General features: G+C 39.3%; 1 long non-coding RNA gene across 1 annotated transcript in view; it reads left to right on the top strand.

Annotated features, from left to right (window-relative positions):
• The window catches only part of LOC309634520, a 122,443-nt gene extending 102,994 nt beyond the window's left edge, over window positions 1-19,449 (top strand). Inside the window, exon 3 of the long non-coding RNA XR_014248173.1 lies at window positions 12,872-19,449. This is a non-coding gene — a long non-coding RNA (uncharacterized lncRNA). The remainder of the gene's footprint in view (window positions 1-12,871) is intronic.
• The last annotated feature ends 3,549 nt before the right edge of the window (window positions 19,450-22,998 follow it).

A 22,998-nucleotide genomic window follows, 5' to 3' on the forward strand; every position in this document is an offset into this window, starting at 1 on the left:
GAAAAAAAAAAAAAAGAGAGAGAAAGAAAATCTGATATGCTGATAAGAATGCAGGTGCCAGAGAGAACATCAGTTCAGCCACAGTGAGCACAGCTCCACCAGCTGCGGCGTCACCGGCCACGACCAGCTTTGGTAGAATTTTTAAAAAGGAAGCCTTTGCTGCTAATCGAAAGTTAAAGGCTCAGTGCTGAAAGACTGAAGTCTGATAAAGTCTGATAGATGCTAAGAGAGACCACAGCTCTTAAGCAAGAAGAAGATAGTTTTGACCCGTGTTTCTCAAATTTTAATCTTATCACAGTCATTTGGATGGACCGTGGTAAATCTGAGTGCTCGGACCCACCCTCAGAGTTTCTGATTCTGTCCATCTGGGGTGGGACCAGAGAATTTGCATTTGTAACCAGTTCCCAGATCATGCTGATGCCGCCCTTCTTGAGATCACACCTACATCATACGGTCATTGTATTAAATGAGCTCATACTTTTCAAATGCTCAGATCAATGCTGAGCACTCAAAAAAGGTAATACAAAAATTTAAATGCCTGATTATCAGAACCTTTTCAATTATTGTTCTGTATAATGTCTGAATTCTGCTACTAATGGTGGACCAAATCAGGTAAACGCTAGATAGAATTTTATTTTAGCAAAGCTGGCTATGGTCTGATTATGCTACATGGTACACTGTCCCGCTATGCTTTTGCCTACCTATCAGAGAAATGCCTTGCTATATTTTAATACGTGAGTTCTTTGCTCCTGGAGGGCGCGGGTCTTGACTGCTTATTCTATTTCTCTGACTGGAGCTAATCCCTAGTTGGTCCTCAATTTATTGGTTTATCTATATCTCTATTATTGCCCCCTAACATAGATAAGAGGGGCAAGAATTATGGGAGACACAAAGAAGATATATCATCTGATCCCTGGGAAACATATTCACAATGCATATAGCTTACAGAGAACAAATATCTAGAACACACAAAGAAATCTTACAACTCAATAATAAAAACACACACAATACAATTTCAAAATGGACAAAAGTTTTGAATTGAAACTCTACAAAAGAAATCTGAATGGCCAATAATCACATGGAATGATGCTCAGTTATCATTAGCCATTTGGGAAATGCAAATTAAAGTCATGATGATAAACCATTTCTCCCGCTAGAATGGCTGAAATTAAAACCTTGGGCAATAATGTGGCGCGACTGGGTGTCTCACACTTTTCTGGTGGGAACGTAAAATGCTACAACGACTTCGGGAAGAGGTTTGGCCATTTCTTACAAAATGAAACATTTCCTTACCATACAAACCAGAAATTCCATTCCTAGGTTTTCACCCAAGTGAAATGAAAACTTCTGTTTTATTCATAAGAGCCCCAAACTTGAAATACCCCAAATGCCCATCAAACAAATTGTGGCATGTCTCACAAACACAGGAATGAAAAATTTCAAAAACATTATGCTAAACAAAAGAAACCAAACACAAGGTAATACATACTGTACTATTCCATTTATATGACATTCTTAACAAATAAATCTAAAATATTGCAATTAAAAGTAGATTAGTGGTACTTGGGACTGGAGGTGGGAAGATGATGGAAATGTTCTCTGTGTTGATTGTGTTGATACTTTTACCGTTGTTCAAAACTCATAAAACTGTACTCTCAAAATGGGTGGATTTTATTGTGTGTAAATTATATCTAAATCAAGCTGGAAATAAAGCAAAACAAAAAATTAAGATTTAAAATACTTTTGTCCTTTAAACTTCAGTGTCTAGGGTGAATCTTCAGCCTCCTCATTTGAGTGCCCTCTCTGGGAGTCGCCTCAGAGGCCGGCCAACTGAACTTCTCTGGCTGTACCACAACCCTGCAGGGATCCTAGTCCGTATAGACCTTTCCGTTCTCCTTGTCCTCTCTGCTTTTATCTGGAGTGTGGCCAGAGAATCTTTATCTTGGTCTTATGATTATGTTTTAAAAATGGGGAATAATTTTCAAGACGTTGTTATTGAGTAATGATGGGGAGATGTTAAAAAAAAAGATGTATCTTCACAAAAGAGTATCTTACCTATCTGTATGCATCATCTATCTATCTATCTATCTATCTATCTATCTATCCATCCATCCACCTATCAACTATCTCTTTCTCCCAGACTGTGGACTACGTTTTCATTCTCTTAGTGGCATCTTTTGAAGAGCAGAAGTTTTCATTTTGATCAAGTGTAGTTGTTGTTTTTTCCTTTAATGTTTAATTTCTTTTGTGCCATAAGAAATCTTTGCCTATGCCAAGATTGTAAAGATTTTTCTCCTGTGTATTGTTCTAGAAATTTTATGCTTTTAGCTTCCATGTTGAGTCTTTAATACATTTCAGATAGATTTTTGTGAATGGTGTGAGACAGGGCTTGAGGTTCTTTTGTTTCCATACCAATGTCCAGTTGTTCAGTGCCATTTGTTGAAAACTCTATACTTTCTTTACTGAAATGCATCCATGCCTTTGTCAAGAATTAATTGAACATATGAATTTAGATCTATTTCTGGAATCTATTCTGTTTCATTATTCTGTCTATCCTTACACTGAAGACACAACGTCTTGGTTTCCATGTATTTAGAAGTTTTGAACTCAGGTAGTGAAAGCCCTCTTATTTTATTCTTTTCCAAAATTGTTCTAGCTCTATTCTATGTCCTTTGCATATCCACATACATTTTTAGAGTAGCATGTTAATTTTTGCAAAAGAACCTGAGGGGATTTTAATCAAGATTGTCTTGAAGCTGAGATCAATTTGGGGAGAATGCTTATCTTAATACTGTGTATTCTAATTCATGAAGATGATATATTGTTCCATTTATTTATATCCTTTATTTCTCTCAGCAATGTTTTGTAGTTTTCAGTGCATAGGTCTTTCACAAATTTGGTTAAATTTATTCTTGAGTACATTTTTTTTTGTTTTTGTTTTTGATGCCACCATTAATTTTATTGTTTTTTAAATTTTCAATTCTAATTGTTTACTGCTGGTATATCACATTGCTAGTATACATTTGATTTTGTATATTGACCTGACCCATGACCTTATTTTAGTCACTTAATTTTTGTAGCTCTTTTTATAGATTCCTTAGAATTTTCTATGCAGACAGTTGCCTTATTTTTTTACTTTCAAATTTTGTGCCTTTTATTTCTATTGCTAGCCTTACTGCACCGTATAAGAACTTCAGCACAACATTACATCATAGTGAGAGCAAATATCCTTGTCTTTTCCCTTCAAGGGAAAGCATTTCTTTTTTCACCATTAAGTATGCTATTACTGTAGGTTATCCACAGAGTCCTTATATCTGGATGAGGAGGTTTTCTTCTATGTCTAGTTTGCTGAGAATTTTATGAATGCCTGTTGAATTTTCTAAAATACAACTTCTGCCTCTATTGAAATACTTAAGTGATTTTTTTCTTTCTTCTGTTAATGTGGTAAATTACATTGATGGATTCTCAAATGTCGGGCCAACCTTGCATTCCTGGATAAATTGTACCTACTCATGGTGTAATATTCTTTTCATACATTGCTGAATTCTATTTGCTAATATTTTGTTGGTGATTTTTGCATGTATGTTCATAAGGAATTTTTATAGTTTGCTTTTCTTGGAACGTCTCTGTTAGTTTGGTTTCAGCATAATGCTGGGTTCATGAAAAGGGTTGGGAAATGTTTGGTTTTTCTGTATTTTCTGGGAGTGTTTTTGCTTATTTAAAGATTGGTATTATTCATTTCTTAAATGTTTCATAGAATTTAGCATTAAAACCAACTGGGCCTGAAGTTTTCTTTGTGAAAATGTTTTGATTGTGAACTTAATTTCTTTAATAGATCTAGGGCTACTTAAATTTTATATTTCTTCTACAGTCAATTTCCTTACATTGTGTTTTTTAGGAAATCATTAATTGCATTTAAGTTATCAAATTTATTGGCATAGTAGTGTTCATGATATTTACTTTTTAACCTTCTAATGTCTGAAAGAATTTAGTGCTATCTCTTCTTTAATTCCTGATTTTGGTAATTTATGTTTCTCTCTCTTTTTAAGTATAGCAAGAGATTTGTCAATTTTATCAGTATTTTCAAAGAACCAACTTTGTCTCTATTTTTTTTTTCTACTTAATTTATTTTTACTCCAATCTTTGCTTCTGCTTTTTCTGGGTTTAATTTACTTTTTCTGATTTCTGAAGCTAGAAACTTAGATTACTGATTTTACATATGGTAGCAAATTTATGCCACATATACCACTACTGCTTCCATTTTACAGATAGAGAAACAGGCTCAGAGAGCTTGTAACTCCTCTAGGGTTAGAGAGCTGCCGTGGGTGGAACCTGAATTCAGACCCAGGAAGCAAGTCTCCTCAGCTTGCCTGTGGGCCCTTGAAAGCCGAGGACGGGAGAGAGGCATTGCACCTTGACTGAACTAGGTCAGAGCTCAAGGACTCCTACGTGGTTCCTTCAGTCATTTTCTGCATGCCTCTCAGTGTGTTCTTTTCTCCAGCTAATTTCTTCCTTTAGCCGTATGATACAGGATGCTGGGACAGCACCAGCACATGCTTAGGGGTTTCAGATCCCAGTGGGTGGCTTACACACTCTTGTCAAGTGAGTGTATGTTTTTAATGCAGCCTCATCAATTATTACCCCCCCCTTTCTGCTCCACCACCACACCTCCCATTTGTCTTCCTCCCTCCTCCAGCCTGGATGGTTGGGAGGCCTACAGGTGGGGAATCTCACTGTGACCAGCTAGCAGTTCTCTAACATCCAGGGGGCTGCAGGGACAGGAGTGCAGGAAGTTTTCAAGGTCTGTGCTCCAGGCTGTATGATGCATTGACTACTCCCTGAAGAGCCCTCTGCTTATAATTGCAGAGTTTTTGGCATGTGCTCCCTGACAAAAGAACAGATGTTTCCTTCAAGAACAAAAGAACAGGGCATAACTGTTGGCCTAACGGTTTGCTACGAATGATATTGAATGGGGAAGCAACAAGTCCTAACGAGAATGTCCCTACAGGATCACTGAAGCCAGTGCCAGGAATTAGAGTGAAATGAAAGGACTCAATGCTGCTTTTACGTTTTAATAGGCAGTGTGCTGGATGGTTTTAACCTCTTCAGATAAGTGGCAACAGAATAGTTTTTCTAGCTGTGTTCAGGAATTGTGTAGCTGTACACTAATGATGGCTTCATGACTTACCTTGCAAGATCCTAAGTCTGTGCGTTCATTTCAGAGACGCAGTTAGAGGATTATTACAGGCTCTGTTAAACCTGCAACATCAGCGTGCAGTGCGTATATGGGGGAGGCATTCCCTAAATAACAGCTCTCAGTCAAACTAAAAACACGGGTGCAACTTTTTCTCTTCTTTGCTGGCTAGAACTTCAAAGCACACAGAGCCCACACACAAAAATGAAAAACAAAGGGCTTAGCCTCAGAACCAACCCCCTCCCCAATTCAGCAAGCCTCTTGAATTAGAAACCTCCGCCCACCGCATCACGTGTCACACGGGCTTTGGTGGCATTCCTGAAGTAGTTCCTCCGATTTTTCGTCTCTGAAGATGATCTCCTTTGAGGTTGTCCTTGGCTTTAGCCCAAAGGAAAGACAGTTTATTTCTCCCAACCCCCTTTTCCAACTGTTTTTTTAATTAGCAGAAATGTGCAAAATACTCTTTTCATTCTTTTAACTTCTTTTACCGTAAATCACTTATCACCCAAAGAGATCGATGTTCGCGTTTTGTTAAGTCATGGTTAGATAAGGATTTTCATAACATCTCCTATTAAAATCTGCACTGTGTCAACATGGTCTTTACAAATCTCTCCTCCAATCTGCTTTGGACTTCAGCTAGAGGGAGAATACATTCCAGTGTGGCAGCTGGGCAGTCCCAGTTTGTGCTCTGTGGTCCTGGCTCATCCCGCTTGTCCTGACATTCTGTTTTCTGATTTGGACAACTCATTATATGATGGCAATCTCTTTGGCAAGTGTTTTTGAAAATGTTTATCATTATTCTAATAACTTATATCAAAATATCTGGTGCTGCCCTTATGCTGGTGATGTGGGACCGTACACTTGGAGTGACTTAAAGTTTTCATAAAGTGAATCTCTTAATCACATGTGCATTTGAGTTCATATTGTTTTTCTTTAAATGTGGTTGATGTAATATGATTATGAAAATGTTGTTTTTTGGAAATTTTAAGGTTTTAAATTCGGTAAGGTACATGTAACAGTTGCAAGTACTCTCATGTTTGGGTTCTAAATATGAGTTACATTTTTGGGTTGAATACCAGCTGAGGAATACATAAAAAACACGACTATATGATTGTGTTTCTTATAATGGATAATGATAATCTGCTAACTGGTCACAAATGCACTTTCTCTATGACCCCTCACAAAATTCTTGTAAAGATAAATGGGCACCTATTTGGGATAGCACTTTGAAAGTAAAGCATATTATACATGTTACTCTAGTGGTACTTAATATAATCCACTATGATTCTCTGGAAGCCGTATCACAAGATGTTAGAATTCTCAGCCTCTGTGGGATAGCACTCAGGGTGAATTAAAAGTTTTGGTCAGAAGGACCCATTGGCTAAATGACTATTTTTCATATTCCAGACTGTGGGTGAAATTCCACAAGTGTCTCTTCTTCTCTGTTTTATTTTCATGACTTGATACCAAAATTTAATAAAAACAAATGTACATCTATTTCAATTCAAAATTGAACTACCCGGGTGGCTTGGGGTGGGAGCAAAAGATAGATTTGAGGGAGAGGAAAACTTCCATTTCTATGGCAATAAAAAGTAGTTTTGCAAAGCTGAAAACCATGGAAATTGAACGAATGAAAACGGTATGCTACAACTGACTGAATTCCTGCATTTGGAAGCAAACTAGAACTTTGTGACCATACTTGGTTCTCTCCCTTCTTTTTAGGTTATTGGATGCCACAGCTTCATGGAAATACACACTGCTGTGTTGTTTTTGTTCAATTATGTTTACATTTTAATTAATAACAAGGATGCCCACCTGTCCCTATTTAATCCAGAATGAAAACTCTGGGTTGAAAATCTCCTTGACCAGATAAAAAGGAAAAGTATAAAAACCACAGAAGGTTAGGACTGCTGTCCTGATGGCAGACGGCAAGTGATTTGGAGGTCATGTTTCCAGTACCAGTGACAAGTTAACTCCAGTTAATCTGCTCCTTTTACCTATGGCTTCTTGTGGGTAAAGGTTCATGGTATCAAAGCAGCTACCCGGTCAAGGATCCTAGTCTATGACAGTGGATTTCTGGGAGAGTTAAGTGTCCGTGGTAAGGTGTCGATATGCCCTGGGTTGCCTAGGACAGTCTGGGTTTGTGCCTAGGGCCCAGCGTGATTATTCATAACACCCCCTCTGGATTTGGGTGATAAATTACTTGGTCACACCACCTATGCTGGATGCCAAGCACACAGCCTGGGCATTAAGGATCCCTGTACCCTCACCAACCAGGTGACGTCAACCAGTTACCAATGTACAGCATCAGGGTGGACCCAAGCGCTTAGATGACAGTCATTTTATCAGTCTGTGCTCTGCCTTTTCATACATATTCCCAAACTAATTGTCTCACTAAATTCGCTAAGTGCATTTTCTGGCTGCAACATTTCTATTTGGGAAAGATGCCAGAATTGTCAGCCAGTAAAGACTTCAGCCCTTTCTTGGCCAATTTGCCAAAAAAACATCAGAGGGAGTTATTGATCTTTTCCCTTGTACTCATTCAGCTAATTTTTCCCCTGGTTTCCTTTCTTTTCTTCTTCTTAAGCTGACATCCAATAAAAGCTATTTCTTTCAGGTGCCAGCTACATGTCAGCACCGACACCATTCACAATATGAGTTGCCATTTCTCCCTTTGCTCTACAAAACCCCTTTTCTTGTTTCTGTTGACAGCACAGGTATCTGTCAAGCTTGCTTCCCTCCTGGACTTATTCCTTGGGTGACTATGAGCCTTGATTGGTAGGTACGTGGGACTCGGATTACACTAAGAGTACAATCCACTCGGATTCCACTTGGATACTATTGCAAGTTGCAATAGTTGCACTTTTTTTTTTTAATTACACAGTATGCAAGTTATCAGGGCAATCTTATTTTATACTTAATTTGTAAAAGAAAGCCTAGAAGATTAGTCAGGGACATTTAAACAGCTAATTAGCTTCTCAACAGGAGTAAGTTTGGGATTTGGCCTTCAGAAATAGGAGCAATTCCTTCAAAATCTCTGACACTGGCTTGTGCTACGCCCCCCATTGTGAGAGCTGTTCACCTCCGGCCTTTTCTTAGCTGGAGGCCCAGTCTCATGTTATCCTATTAGGTAAGATAAAAGAAAGAGGCCTTGGGAATTGCAGCAGAATTACCAGAGAGATGAGCCAAGTGGTTATGGGGATAATAAATATTTAAGGTATCTGGGAAGCTGTGAAGAACAGGAGAGTGACAACAGCAGATGCTGGCGAGCGCCGTGCACACAGAGGGGTGGGCTTGACAAATCTGCCACCTTTCTGCTGAATTACCCTCAAGGCAGCCCACCCCTCCACTTGAGCGGTGCTGCTAGAGCTGCCCTGATGGTTCTCGGATGCGCGGTCACACAGAGAGCTCCACAGTGAGGACAAAACCGTGGATAGAGGGTGACACAGATTTCTGAGGAATTCTCACTCGACTGTGGATCCGCATGGGAAGAACTAAGACCAACGTCACATTTCCTACATTGGCAGTGGAGAATGCCGCTTGTCTAAGCGCCTAGCTTCTCAAACAGCCTCGTCCAAACTCCTCATTCCCTTTGATCCTTCCTGATGCTGCTTCATAGATTTTCAATTCCACAGGAGCTCCAACCAGCAAGCTTTTCTTTTTATTCCCTTTCTTCCCTCTTCCTGCCCATTCCTTTTAATGGTGGTCCTAGGAGCAGGGCTCCTGAGGTTACAAAAGTCAATTTGGGTTAGAATTACTTGGAGCTGGGAAAGAAGTGTTGATATGGTGATATATAAGTAATTTACAAATTGATATATGCATTCTAAAAATATGCCTGTGAAATTTTTTGTAATTCTAAAATGGGAATGGAACCAAAATGTTTAGTCAGACATGATAATTATAGCTAACATTTATTGAATGCTTATAATGGGCCAGCTACTGTTCTAATTGCTTTACATTTATTAGCTAATGTAGTTCTCACAATAGCCCAATGAGACCATTATTATCACTATTTTACAAAGCAAGAAACAAGCACTGAGAGGGTGGGCTGTGTGGAAAGTCATCAGCTGGTGGATGACTTGGGTCTTGGGACCCAAGTCTTCTCACTCCCTAGTCAGCGCTCTTAAGGGCGGGACCTGCTGCTAGTACAGTTCCAAAATGCCCCTTAACTTTCAAAGAGTTTTGCAAGGACAATTCTCATCATACATAAAGAACGATATTTGAATGTCTTGCCTCAGAAGTGTTAATAGTCAGGAAGTAATATTGTAGAATAGATTATGCCTGGATATTAATTGTCTTGTTTAGTTTCCTAGGGCTACTGTAATAAAATACCACAAACCGGGTGGTTTAAAACAACAGAAATTTATTCTTTCACAGACCTTGGAGGCTAGAAGACTAAAGTCAAGGTGTGGGCAGGGCCCTGCTCCCTCTGAAGACTCTAGGGAGGAATCCATCCTTGCCTCTTCCGGCTTCTGCTGGCTGCCAGCAATCCTTGGTGTTCCTTGGCTTCTAGATGCATCCCTGCAATGTCTGCCTCCATCATCACATGGTGTCCTCCCTGTGTGTGTGTCCAAATTTTCCTCTTCTTCTAAGGACACCAGTCATTGGGTTAAGGTCCACCCTCATCTAGTATGACCTCATCTTAACTTGGTTACATCTGCAAAGACTCTATTTCCAAATAATCACATTCACAGGGACTGGGGATTAGGACTTGATCTTATCTTTTGGGGGGATACAATTCAACTCATATCAATATTTTTTTTAAATTTAGTTTATTGAAGTATAGTTGATTTATACAATATTGTGTTAATTTCTGCTGTACAGCAAAGTGATTCAGTTATACATTTATATGTACATTCTTTTTCATATTATTTTCCATTATGGTTTATCACAGGATATTGAATATAGTTACCGGTGCTATACAGTAGGACCTTGTTGTTTATCTATTCTATATATAATAGTTTGCATTTACTAATTTCAAACTCCCAATTCATCCCTGCCCCATCCCCCTCCGCTTGGCAACCACAAGTCTGTTCTCTATGTCTGTGAGTCTGTTTCTGTTTCAGAAATAAGTTCATTTGTGTCATATTTTAGATTCCACATATAAGTGATATCATATGGTATTTGTCTTTCTCTTTCTGACTTACTTCACTTAGTATGATAATCTCTAGGTCCATCCATGTTGTTACATATTGCATTATTTCATTCTTTTTTATGGCTGAGTAGTATTCCATTGTGTGTGTGTGTGTGTGTGTGTGTGTGTGTGTGTGTGTGTGTATGTAGACACACAAACATGTATATACCACATCTTCATTTTCCATTCATCTGTCAATAGACATTCAGGTTGTTTTCATGTCTTGGCTATTGTAAATAGTGCTGCAATGAACATTGGAGTGAACAACTCATAGCAATATTCATATCTACATAGCCCGTATTATGTCCTATGTTCTAATTGAGAATAAATCAAGAAAAATATTTTCCCCATGCAATTTCTTTCTTTTTTTCTCTAACACATGTGCCTAATTCTTTTATTTCCTCCTTCAAACAGCATCTACTCTACCAGCAGATGCTTCTTCCATAATAAGGAGCAGATAATACCCCACTTGAAGGACCTGGGATCAGGGTGGAGCAGTTTTCATGACAGACTTTTTATAGTACTTATATTTTCTCTTCTAACCTGCTTTTCCATTTCTCATCCATAGTAGTTATAACAGTAGCTTGGAAGTAATCTTACAGTTCTCGTTATACTGCAAGGACTTCTCCATACTATCATAAAAACTTTGGTTATTATTTAATCTACCTCATAAAATTTCAACAACTAAAAGATACATAATTTAACTGTTTTCATATTTAAGACTTAGATTGTTTCCATTTTTTTCTTTTCCTTTAGTACTGCAATGAATATGTGTGCATATATCTTTTTCTTGCTTTGGATTTTTTTTGGAAGAGAAATTTCAAAAAGACTATAATTTTTGTTATATCTTGATGGCTTATTGTGTGATACAGACTGCTATCAGAAATTGTAGCAGAATCCCTCCAATGTTATCATCAAGCTTACCATTTAAAATTTTATTTTAAATGGCCTTTAGTTATTTTAATTTAAACTGCAAGACAGGACAGCTTATCTTTCTTTCACAGTTGTTAAAAACCCATGAGAAGGAAGTTAGATTGAATTAGTTGCATAACCCAATATTTAAAGTTTCCTGAGCTGATACGGCTGCAATAATTTAAGTTTTGTTCATAATGCCCACATTTTCAAATTTCATAGCTAAAATTAGGTAAAAATTTAAAACTACATATGCTTGTTGTATTAAGATAATTATAAGTTTGTTAGAGAAAAGACCTAGGATATATAACTTCTTATTTTAATTAAACACCATTATTTTAATGTCTACTATGCTTGGTGGTGTTTTGTCCTACATACTCACTATAAACTTATTGAATAGAAGATGATTCACCCCTTAATGAATTCATAAGTATCTGCTTTATTTAAGCTTTAGTAAATAAAATTACTAGCTTATCACTCACTTTTCTAAAATGACTGCTGCTAAATTAATTTGCAAATTTATCAAATTGCACTATGACTTTAAAATGTATAGTAATCCACATTGATTAGGAATTTCCCTTTATATGGGATTTCTGACATGTGTATATTTAAGATTGCATGTATGATTAAAGGAGACGTTATATTTCAAAAATATGTATATCCTCAGTGATAAATGTTTTAAATCATGTCTACTTTACATCAGTTATTTATTGTAATTGAATCCAAGAGTGTTCTGCTAAGGGCTGGCTGGCAAAAGAGGATCTTACTTAACCAATACCATTACACTTTATTTCAAATTAATTATGTTTTTCCAATTCTCCTGTTTTACTGCAAGCATGGAGTTGGCCCCAAACTCAGAGTCAGCCTGGATACTCAGTCCTACACTTATCAATGCCAGCTTCCTTGTTGGCATACACCCATAGATTGAGAGTTGCCTTCGATTAAGGAGTCCTGGTCACAGGCAAATAAGACAATGACCTCAATCTCCATGTATTGAATTCAGGATATAGTAGGTCTTGATTCTGGTCCTCTTCTGACCCCAGAACCACACCACAGAACCAAGCAATCACGCTTCCTTCTTTATAGCTAATTACGTATATACCATGTGCGTATATGTGTGTGTGTATGTATATATATATTTACATTTCCATCTTATCTCTCTTGTGTTCTAGGCTTGTTTTGCAATTCTTAAGTGGGTGGATAGCCAAATGTTTGTAATAGAAAAGGAAAAAGAATGCTATTAAAACCAACTTTAGCTCAAAAAGGGAGAAGCATAACTTATTCTTAGACCAGATATCCTTTTATTTAAATGAAGTATCTTGGTTGAACATTTGCTACAACATTTGAATGCTCAGGAGATTGGACTGGAAAGAAACAGTGAACCCAAGAGATAGCGGAAGTCCTCTTCATGAGAAATGAACTTGCCTTTGTGTAGGGGATGAGACATAAAAGGGGGGATGGGGAGGAGAAAGGGTGAGAATGAGAGAGGCCTTCTGGAAATCTGAGGAGATATTTAGCCAGTGAGAAATTTCTATTACTGTTGATGACCAGAAGAAATTAAAAAGACAAGGAATGTCTAACATTTAATTTTAACTTGTTACTTCAGTGTGTTACTATTTCCATCTCTCTAGGTCTTTGGGGAATCCAGAGAAAGAGCCGGTGTTCCCCATCTGGGCCGACATGAGGACAGTGAATGGAGAACAGGCAGGAAAGGTATTCTACTTCTTGAGAAATAATAACCTTGGTTTTATGGACCAAAGCACCAATCATTCCCTCCCTTGAACTCTCTTTATTACAGAATTCTTGCATTAGCTAAGAAGGCCTCTGTTTGGGTCAACACTATTCCCAAATAGTTTTCTCTGATCCCAAATGGTTCACCTAAGAGCAGCAAGGCTCGACCTCAGCTCATCTATCATGCAAGGCAGGTCCAGGAGGCTGCAGGACCCAAAGCATTGCAGCAACTGACATTCAGGTCGTCACTGATTGCAGTCTTGTCACAAAAGGTTGTGGAATCTTCCAGGGTCTGTGATCCCAGCATCTGCTTGCTTACACTTGGGCTGCTCCTGGCCACTTGGAGCCTGCTGGTCACCAAGACAGCGGCTTGGACAGACTGGTCCTCAGACTCTGTTCTCTCACTTATCTGATATTTCTTCTTTCTGCTTTGTCTGGTTTAAACTCTATACTTTTGATCTACCACCATATTTGTCTGTAGAATAATAGTTGCCCACTCATGTTCCCTTGATAAATATTTTGCCTTTGCCCACAGCTGAAGGATACCCCCTAAATTTTCAGTCTTAGCCTTCCATAGAAGGATTATCAGAGGCTTAGCCCTAATATTTACACAAAGTAGGACTCGTACCAGACAAGCTGGACTCCCCTAGACACAGCCCTCCTGACTAAGCTGGAACTTAGAGTTGGTACAACTGGCTTCATCGCCTCACTGTCCTCTAGTGCCTTGCATATAAAGTGCACTCAATGTACCTTTCTGAATAAATAGATGAATGTTTTATTCTGATGGGAAAACAAAGGGAAGGAGAGAAATGGCAGAGGCATTCTAGTTGAAAAGGAATGCTATTAAGGCTAAATGTATTCATTTGTCTTTTTACCTAATAGGCAATAAAAGACTGCCCCGTTCGCAGAGAAACTCAAGGCTGGAGAGATGCCAAAGGTACTTTTGTACAAAGTTTCCTGATATCCGTAAACTTGTCATAGTTCCCTCTGGAGCATCTTTCTTAAAGTTCAAAGGCATCAATTATAGATGCAGGAGGAAAAATACAAAAAGAGAAACAAAAACATAAGCAGAGTTATATTCAGAAATTAAGTATGTATAGAAATTCATTAGTGAGGTACCTGACTCTACTATAGGTTTGTATTTTTATAAATCACACTCTAAATTATCCATTAGGCATTTGGGAGAGAGACCTGAGATCTGGAAACAAACAAGCAAGCAAAGAACCATGATTTGGGCTTTGGTCCATTCTCTATAAATTATATGACCTTAAGCAATCACCAGACCCTTGAAGTTTCAGTTGCCTCATCTGGATGTTGGAAATAATAATTGTTGCCCTACTTGCTTCCAGAAATTCTTTTAATGATCAAGATGATGATAATAGTAACTAGTTATCAATAATTATACTCCTTTAATAGAGTTGTTTTTGGTTAAAAATTGAGTGAAGTGTGGTCCCTTCCCAAACCTGGGTTAAGGATCTGAATTTCTACTGGGACGAGAAGTTGAAGGATAAGAATGTTAGGTCTTGGGCAGAAAATAGGATTTAAAGAACCGTGGTCAGTCGCATATCTATGAAAATCTTTGCTGTTTCTACTTGAATAAAACAGCACACTACAAAAGAGAACCTAAATGCCATTTTACACATACAGTAGATGGACGACTCTGTGTCCTAACCTTTCTAAACTTCAATGTCCTCATACATAAAGTGACAAAAATACCAACTCATACATTTCCTTTTCACCATCTCTTGTCTGCTAGACACTTTCCAGGATTTTTCAAGATCACTGTAATTTGATTTGCGTTTTGTTTTTCAAAAATGTATATAATCAAAATATGTTTGCTTTTTTCTATCCAGTCCTTTTACAAGAGACTCAACACCTCTCTGAAATTCTTGGGATGTTTTCCTAGTCCTGCCCCCTGGGTCCTTCCAAACTCTAAAATTCTCCCAAGATACAGCTTGAGCTGGAAAAAGCTTTAGTTCTGTACCCATTTTAATCTTTCTTTCTCATAGCTATCACGAGAGTGTGGTTCTAAGCACGAGTTTACTTTTCCTCATCTTTATTTACCTTTCCCAAGATTTTAGAGCAAAGTTTCTCTTTGCTTTCTGCCACCTTCACCCTCCCACTCCCACTTGAGCCACTCCACAAGTGAAGGCTGAAATGCAATCTTTTTCAATTGGAGTAGAGATGTTGAAGATGCCTCAAAGCCATGTTGAAATTTTTATACTAGGACTTTGTGTAAGAGAAACTCACATTTTTGAAGGTTTCTTATATTTGGCTTAACTGCAGTTGTTTACTCTCATGGGGTAAGGAAGCTGAGTCCAGGTGGGGGGGTCTAGGGCCTTCATGTGCAAATGGCAAGTCTCGTTGTCAGGAGCAAGTCATAGCGTCTGAGGACTGCCAGCTACACCAAACTCAGCACAGCAGAGGAAGAAGAATCTATCTCCTCTTCTCTCCCCAGCCCTCCACATTGCTGTTCTTCTTCATCTCTCTTCTAAACCTATGTGAAAGGAAATCAGATCCATTTTCTTAAAGGAATTATCTCACTTCAGAGTTCACGTTAAACCTCTATATAATCTTTCAGACTGTTTTCACCATGACAATTTGATATGGACTTGGCAAAATTAGTGACAAAGATTATTTCACACTTTTGGTTCCAAGGTAGTAGTCCATGTTCAGTGTCAAGACAGTTTCCACCCAAATTTTGAAGGCTAAGAGAAAACATTCACTCAGGTGGAATGTCTCTGCAGCTTTGTGATTGTTTTTAGATTACTTAGCTACTCTCAAAGTTCACACCTGAAGGAAAGGTGAGGGCAACTAGGGCTTCTTATTTCAGTTTTACTGGATGATGAGCATGAATCAGATGATCGGATTTCTAGATTTATAGCATAAATGCACAACCACTCATGCTCATATGAATAATTACAACAAACCTATTTCTTTTCAAGGTGACCAAATTTTAAGTTAAAAAAAGAAATCAACATCTAACAAATAATTAAATTATCAAATCAGAGTTGATTATTCACATTTAAAAATGCTTTTATTTTTTGGCTTTAGAGAAGTGCTCAAATCAGGAAGCGTTCAAACTCTCACTATGCAGTAGAAGTTAGTCATGTATAATACAATGATCTAATATTAGACAGCAATGGATCTTATATAAGAACTGAAACAAAGTTAGAATTGAAACAATTTCATGTGAATGTGAGGGGGTTGGAAATATTTTTAAAAGAATGTTTCTCATTGCTGCATGGATAGCGAGAGTAACTGCCAAAATGTGGGCAAAACGAGAGAATTATGCAATGGGAGGAAAGAAATCAAAACATGTAGCATAATTTTGACTCTATTGTTATCAGGCTTTTTTTTTTTTTGAATTAATAATAAAATTGAGCAGGTGGAATGAGTCAGTTAATGACTCAGGAAGGCCCATAGGAAACTTCAAACTGTTCAGCAAAACATTCTTCCTTACCAAGAATTTCAGTTTCTTTAAATGGTCTTTCAACAGAAAACTTAATCTGTAAGGAGATCTGTCCACTGGGGTTAGCAGCGAGCCCCCGGCCCCATCTGACTCCAAACCTTTATGAAAATGATAGATTGTTAGGACAGATCGTTCACGTAATGTTTTTCAAATTTAGGAAAACAAATGTTTTTATGGTGCAGCCTAACAGTTCCCTGGGAGAAGGAGATGTGGGGATGTAACCTATAGGAAATGGTCTCTATTTTGTGTCTTTAGTTTTGTTTTTCATTTTTTGAAAAATGTTTTTATTTTATTGAAGTATAGTTGATTTATAGTGTTGTGTTAATTTCTGCTGTACAGCAAAGTGATTCCATTATTCATATATATATATATACATTCTTTTTCATATTTTTTCTGTTATGATTTATCACAGGATACTGACTAGAGTTCCCTGTGCTGTACAGTAGGACCTTGTTTTTTATCTATTTTGTGTCTTAATACAAGAAGGCGATCACCCTTAGTTCAGCCCTTGACTCTTACCTGTACCCTGAAATGGTTTTCTAACTTGTCTCCTGCTGGACTCTCTCCTGTATTCACACTACTCTGCTATAGGAGTTCTCTTTCTAAACTGGGATGGTGATCGTGATAACAGCCACTCAGTAGCTGGTCCACGGCCACCCCAGGTCCTGGTGACAGTGAGCTCCTTCCAGCTACTTTTAGGCTCTGTCAGACCTCGTGCCCTGGGGACACACTGTTCCCCCATCAGAGACACCTTGCCTTTGTTTGTAGTTTCTCCGTACTTTCAGATGTTGTCTTGAGGCCTCCTCTGACCTCCTAGCTTACATGCTGTCCATTGCACCTCCCTCTCTGTGCTCACAGTGTTTTATGTTTACCTCGCTGAGCACTTTATGCGGTTCTGCAACCATTCGCATGTTTCCTCTACTTCTGGACTGTGCGTTCCTGGCCACTAGGGACCAATCTTCCGTCGTTGGTGAACTTAACAGTCCCTGGGCCCTGCTAGGCTTCAGATGAGGCCATGCGAGCGGCTTGGTGTGGATTCCGCTGGCTGATGAAGGACCGCAGCATTCCTGACTGAGTCTCTTCTTCACGTTCTTGGGCCCCTGGAAATGCCTCCTCTGGAAGGGAGCTGCCCATCATGTCTCCCTGCCTGTGCTTTTGTGAAATCAGTGAAGCTGTGTAGGGGGCCGTATTGGGGCTCAGATCTTTGAGGCCCTCAAATGTCTGCACTGCCCATAGCCACACATGCCACACACACGTGGCACAGGAAGGTCTCTATGTTCTGTGTAGCAGTGGGGACGACGTTTTCTGCCCAGGGGTCAGCCTTGGTCTGTTGGGCCAGGCCAAGCACCACATACCGGATTCTCTTTATTGTTTTGTCTGCAAATCAACTCCTGTGCAGACACTCAGGAGGGGCCATTTACCAACTGGTTTATCAAATTCCACCAAGACGTGTATCCAATTTCCACCTCAGCAGGGACACCCCCAGTACATTTATATTTTCCTCCATCACCTAGACAACAGCTAATGTTTAGTAGGTGCTCTTCTAGGTGTTTCTGGGACTCTCTGAAGAAGGCTTTCATGTTCCTGAAAACCCCCCTGTTGACACTGACCAGCTTGGCCTGGGGTTCAGCACCAAGCTGGTCAGTGGGAAGTAATCCACACACTCAGAGCTGAATTCTCAGGCTGAGCCATACTTCTGGGACCTTTAACTGAAGGTTGGGAAGTGACCTACAGAAAATAGTAGGTTAGGTTAAGTAAAATACATAGTAAAATAGTAAAATAAAATAGTAGGTTAAGTAAAACCCTTAAAACCAGATGCTGGAAATGGCTGCCTCATAAGGGCCTCTCAGACCTGCTTCAGTGAACTCTCTGAGATGCTCAAAAAATAAAATATTTTATTCTAAATAAGAAGCACGTACAGCATGGGGCCTTTTTTGACATCATTAAAATTTAGGTCTTTATTGACATCTCAGCTCCCTATTCTAGGAAAAGATGTTTACTTCATTTTGATATAATTGAAGGGAATCCCTAAATAGTTCCACAGGAACACAGGGATATTCTGCTTCCATACCCCAATCTCCTTTTCAGAAGATATGCTTTTAGTCATCAAATTGTCAAAACTTCCTGGGGGACACCCACTCATAGTATGGGTGGCACACCCTACAACCAATCAGTCAGGATGGCCCTCTGTCATGACAGGGACGCATCCGGGATGGGATGCTATATTTGAGAAATGCTGGTCTGTAAAGAAGTTTGAGACTTCACGTGTATTACCATGCATACTTTGAAGGTGGGATGGAAACGCTGAGACTAGTAAAGTAATAGATCATATTAGTAATGATATTATTTTTATTCCCCACTAGACTTTTAAATGGAAATTTGTCAATTATTTCTCCACAATTCCTTTTCTGAAAAACCTTCATGCCAGATGTGTTTCAGAGTTCAGAATTTTTCTGATTTTAAAATTTCTGTAACGTTTCCAGTAGGGTCAGGCAGTGCCCTGGAGTTAAAGACCAGTGGTGATATTTCACAATTGCAGATCAGGGATCATGCCAACGGCATGAAAGCAGAAGTTTCCATGGCAGGTTTTGGAAAACATTCTGAAGAGACAGCTGGCACACACCCTTGCTCTCTGCTTCTTCATCCCTGTCTATTCTGCTGCCTAGAAGATGGATGCTGCCATCTTGGATTCTGAGGATGAGGAGTAAGAAACATGAGCTGAAAGGACCATCGGTGTCAAACCAGCCCTGCCCAGCTTACCTCTGGGCTTCATTTGCATGAGGAAGAAAAGAACCTTTATCTCTTTTAAGCCACTGTTATTTATTTATTTATTTTCGGTCACATACAACCACACCTAACCATAAATAATTCAGATCTAATGGAGAACTAAAGTCCTAGATTTGGTGGGATTTTTAATACCTTACTGGGCAATCCATATCTCAATTTGCGTGTAGAGAAAGCCACATATCAGTGCATTATATTTAGTATGCATTGTACAGCTAATTAGATTTTTTTTGTTTGTTTTTTTTTGTTTGTTTGTTTGTTTTTAAAGCTCACCAAGCAGACACTTTCACATGCCCAGCTGGAGAGTCTGTGGTCCTATCTAGTCTTTTTTTTTTTTTTTTTTTTTATTAATTGTTTTGTGGGGTTTAGGCATTGAGATTTTTTTTTTTAATTAATTAATTAATTAATTTATTTTTGGCTGTGTTGGGTCTTCGTTTCTGTGCGAGGGCTTTCTCCAGTTGCGGCAAGTGGGGGCCACTCCTCATCGCGGTGCGCGGACCTCTCACTATAGTGGCCTCTCCCGTTGCGGAGCACAGGCTCCAGACGCGCAGGCTCAGTAGTTGTGGCTCACGGGCCCAGTCGCTCCGCGGCATGTGGGATCCTCCCAGACCAGGGCTCGAACCCGTGTCCCCCGCATTGGCAGGCAGATTCTCAACCACCACGCCACCAGGGAAGCCCAGCTAATTAGATTTTATGCATGAAAATATAAAAGCGCCACAATAGAATCCAGAATAGTGTAGGTCCTTTATGGGCTTGAGGTGGGTTCTCTTTATTTTCCTCATTTATCTTTGGCATGACAGTTTTTTTAAAAAACACCTTACACAAAAGTGACTCATCATAGTGGAGGAAACCATTCCCCTATCCTAATGGTAAGTTTAACAAGTAGTTTGTTTTGCCTCAGTTTTTCTAATTCTCTTAGCCTTTGTGATTTAACAGTGCCCGAAAGATACCTGCAGCTTAGAGCAGTCAGGGCGGGGCTCCTACTTGACTACATGTACTATGGAGAATATTAAGAGCAATTCTAAAACAAATAAAAGTTTCTCCTGCTCATTCATTTAGGGCTTGATTCTTCCCACACATGGAAATCAGAACTATTATGTGTGTCTAAACTCTGGTTGCCCATAGAGCAAGGGTTGACCACTCTGAGCAGCTCACTCCAGGCTGGTTTGTGGGAATCCCTTTAGAGTTTTTTAGAAAGGTCAAGGTTGGCAGAGCCTGGAACAGTAGGACTCCAAACAGCTGTGAGTCAGGAGCTGCCAGTATTGGCAAATGGCTGTTCTTATTGATGGGTTTTATTGCTATTGGTATTTTCAGCAAAATATTTTCTCTCTTGAAAAGGCCCAATTTATCTTTCAGTTTTATTTTATAACTAATGCATATGCTTTATAAACATGTTCCTTTGACTAAGGGCTCAGATGGGTAGTATGTGGCTCTCATGAGGTGTATATTGTCTGTGCATAATTAAGTTTTTTTCCTTATTACCATGACCCTAAGTTTACTCCTCACTTGTGCATGCCTTGGTCTGTTTTGTTGGGGCCTGAGTCTGAATGCCTCGGTGCAGATGTTTGCAAACTATGCTCTCAGAGCCCCAGGATTCCACAGAGGTCTCTCACGTGGTCCCTGATCCCCCTACCTGCTTTTCTCATAGTAGACCAAATCTTATCTGATTTGTGTACTTTATGTATCAGACTACTATGTACACTTCTGTTTGAATAAAAGAGCTCTGCTGCTGGAAGATAAAATAAATTAAAAAGTACTGGTGGAGGGCAAATCCATCACCGTTACTGGAAAAATAGCCTCCAATGTATGTTCCGTTAAGTGTGGACAAACGTTACCAGTATTATAGCATTTGAAGTACTGGGTTGGCCAAAACGTTCGTTCGGTTAACGAATACGTTGTTCAATAAAGTTCTTGGTGATAACGAAATGTGTGTCTTTTATTTTTACTTAAAACTGAATGAACTTTTTGGCCAACCCAATATACCAGATTCATTTAGTCAGTTTTGATACGTCATGGGTCAAAGCAAAGAAAGTGGGTTATTGCTTCTGTTCTTAGCAGCAAAGCTGTTTTCCAATACTTTACTTGTGAGTTTGGGATGCTGGGAAGTATGAGGGGTTTCAGGACAAAGAGACTTAGGAGGCACCGATCTCCTGAGTTGTTGCAGTGACCTAAAGAAGACTGAATATGCTTCCAAAATGCTTATCGCACAGGGTAACACAGAGACATTGAGGGCAAATTGGGCACATTAAACTCTAAATTAGGTAAGTGTAAGTAGAGGCATTCTTCCCTTTCTGAAGGCAAATTCTGGTTCCTCACCTCCATTTTGATGCCTTTAGGTTCAAATTCAAATCAACCTCTCTGCCCTTAGCAAGAACTAAAGCCTATAAGATCCTGGAACCCCCATCTAAGTCATTAAATTGAGATGTGGTGTTCAGGAAAGTTTAAGCTGTTTTGGTTAACTTCAGTAATCTAAAGGCTGCCTTCCTATCAGGTAACAGGAAATGGTGGCAGTTTCCCAAAGGTAGGTTCTCTGAGCGTCACATAAGTCAAGTCTCAGTTTTGGTTGAAGTGCCAATTGGGAACAAGGGAGCCCTCTAGGTGTCCAGTGACAAAGTTCTTAGCTACGAAGAGAGGACACTGAGGAGGAATAAGGCACTCTCACTGCTGTAGGTCATCCTTCCTTTCACTCAACAAATATTATTGAGTCAATGCAGGCACTGTTCCAGGCACTGGAGTTGTGGTAGTAAACAAAATAGACAAGTATCTCTGTCCTCGTGGAGCTTACCTGTGAAGGAGAGAGGCAGACAATTAACAAACAAAGAAATAAAATGCTACAGAGAAACGTAAAGCTGGTAATGGAAAAACAAGAGCTGGGGGAGGGGCTGCAGTTTAAAAAGGGTCAAGGACGTTCTCAGTGAGAAGGTGACATTGAAGCAAAGACTTGAAGGACGTCAAAGAGCCGATCATATGGACATGGGCTGGTGAAGGGAGGGTGTTCCTGGCAGGACGGGTATGGAGGCCAGTGTGCTGAATCAGAGGGAGGAAGGGGGACCAAAGACAGTGGCGCCCCGGTCCAATGCCTGCCTGGCTGCAGGCTGGCCCAGCAAGCCCCCAGCCCGTCTGATTTGGGAAGTACTTCTGATGCCCCTTTTCCTGGGCACTTCCCTTGGCCCATTGTGGGCCATGGAACACAGACAGGCAATGGACAACCTGGGTTTGAATCTCAGACTTGTATCTAATTCACACACCCCATGTGACCTCTACTGGCCCAGATTTCCTCATCATAGAACAGAAGCTTGGGCTAGTAGATTTCCAGCTCCTCCCCTTCCCATCTATGAAGTTCATTGTTCTTTTAAAAGCACACCTTAAAGTGATAGGATTTTATTTCATATGCTAATATGCCCTTTTCTAAACAATGTACTGTGAAAGTTCTTTATACTTACAACATACAAGTGAAAAACAAAAGCAAGAGCTTTTGAGCTACAATGAAATGTTTTACATTTTATTAGTAGTAGTATTATTATCTTATTGTTGGCACATTTGTAGGAGAAGCTTGGTGAGCCGAGAAAAGGAAGCAAAATTTAAGGAAATTCAATGAGACTATCATTTCCCTACACAACCATTAGACACCGTCACATCTATTAGTTCTTTTTTTTTTTTTTTAAACCCCAAAACATGTGAGATAAGGGAAAAGAAAAAATAAATAACACCAATGACTTTGACAGCTGAGGAAACTGACAGTAAGTAGATTTTAGGACAACACTCAACTAG

The sequence above is a fragment of the Balaenoptera borealis genome (genome assembly GCF_965194805.1).
Source record: "Balaenoptera borealis genome assembly, chromosome: 9".
In the NCBI taxonomy this organism is placed as follows: Eukaryota; Metazoa; Chordata; class Mammalia; order Artiodactyla; family Balaenopteridae; genus Balaenoptera; species Balaenoptera borealis.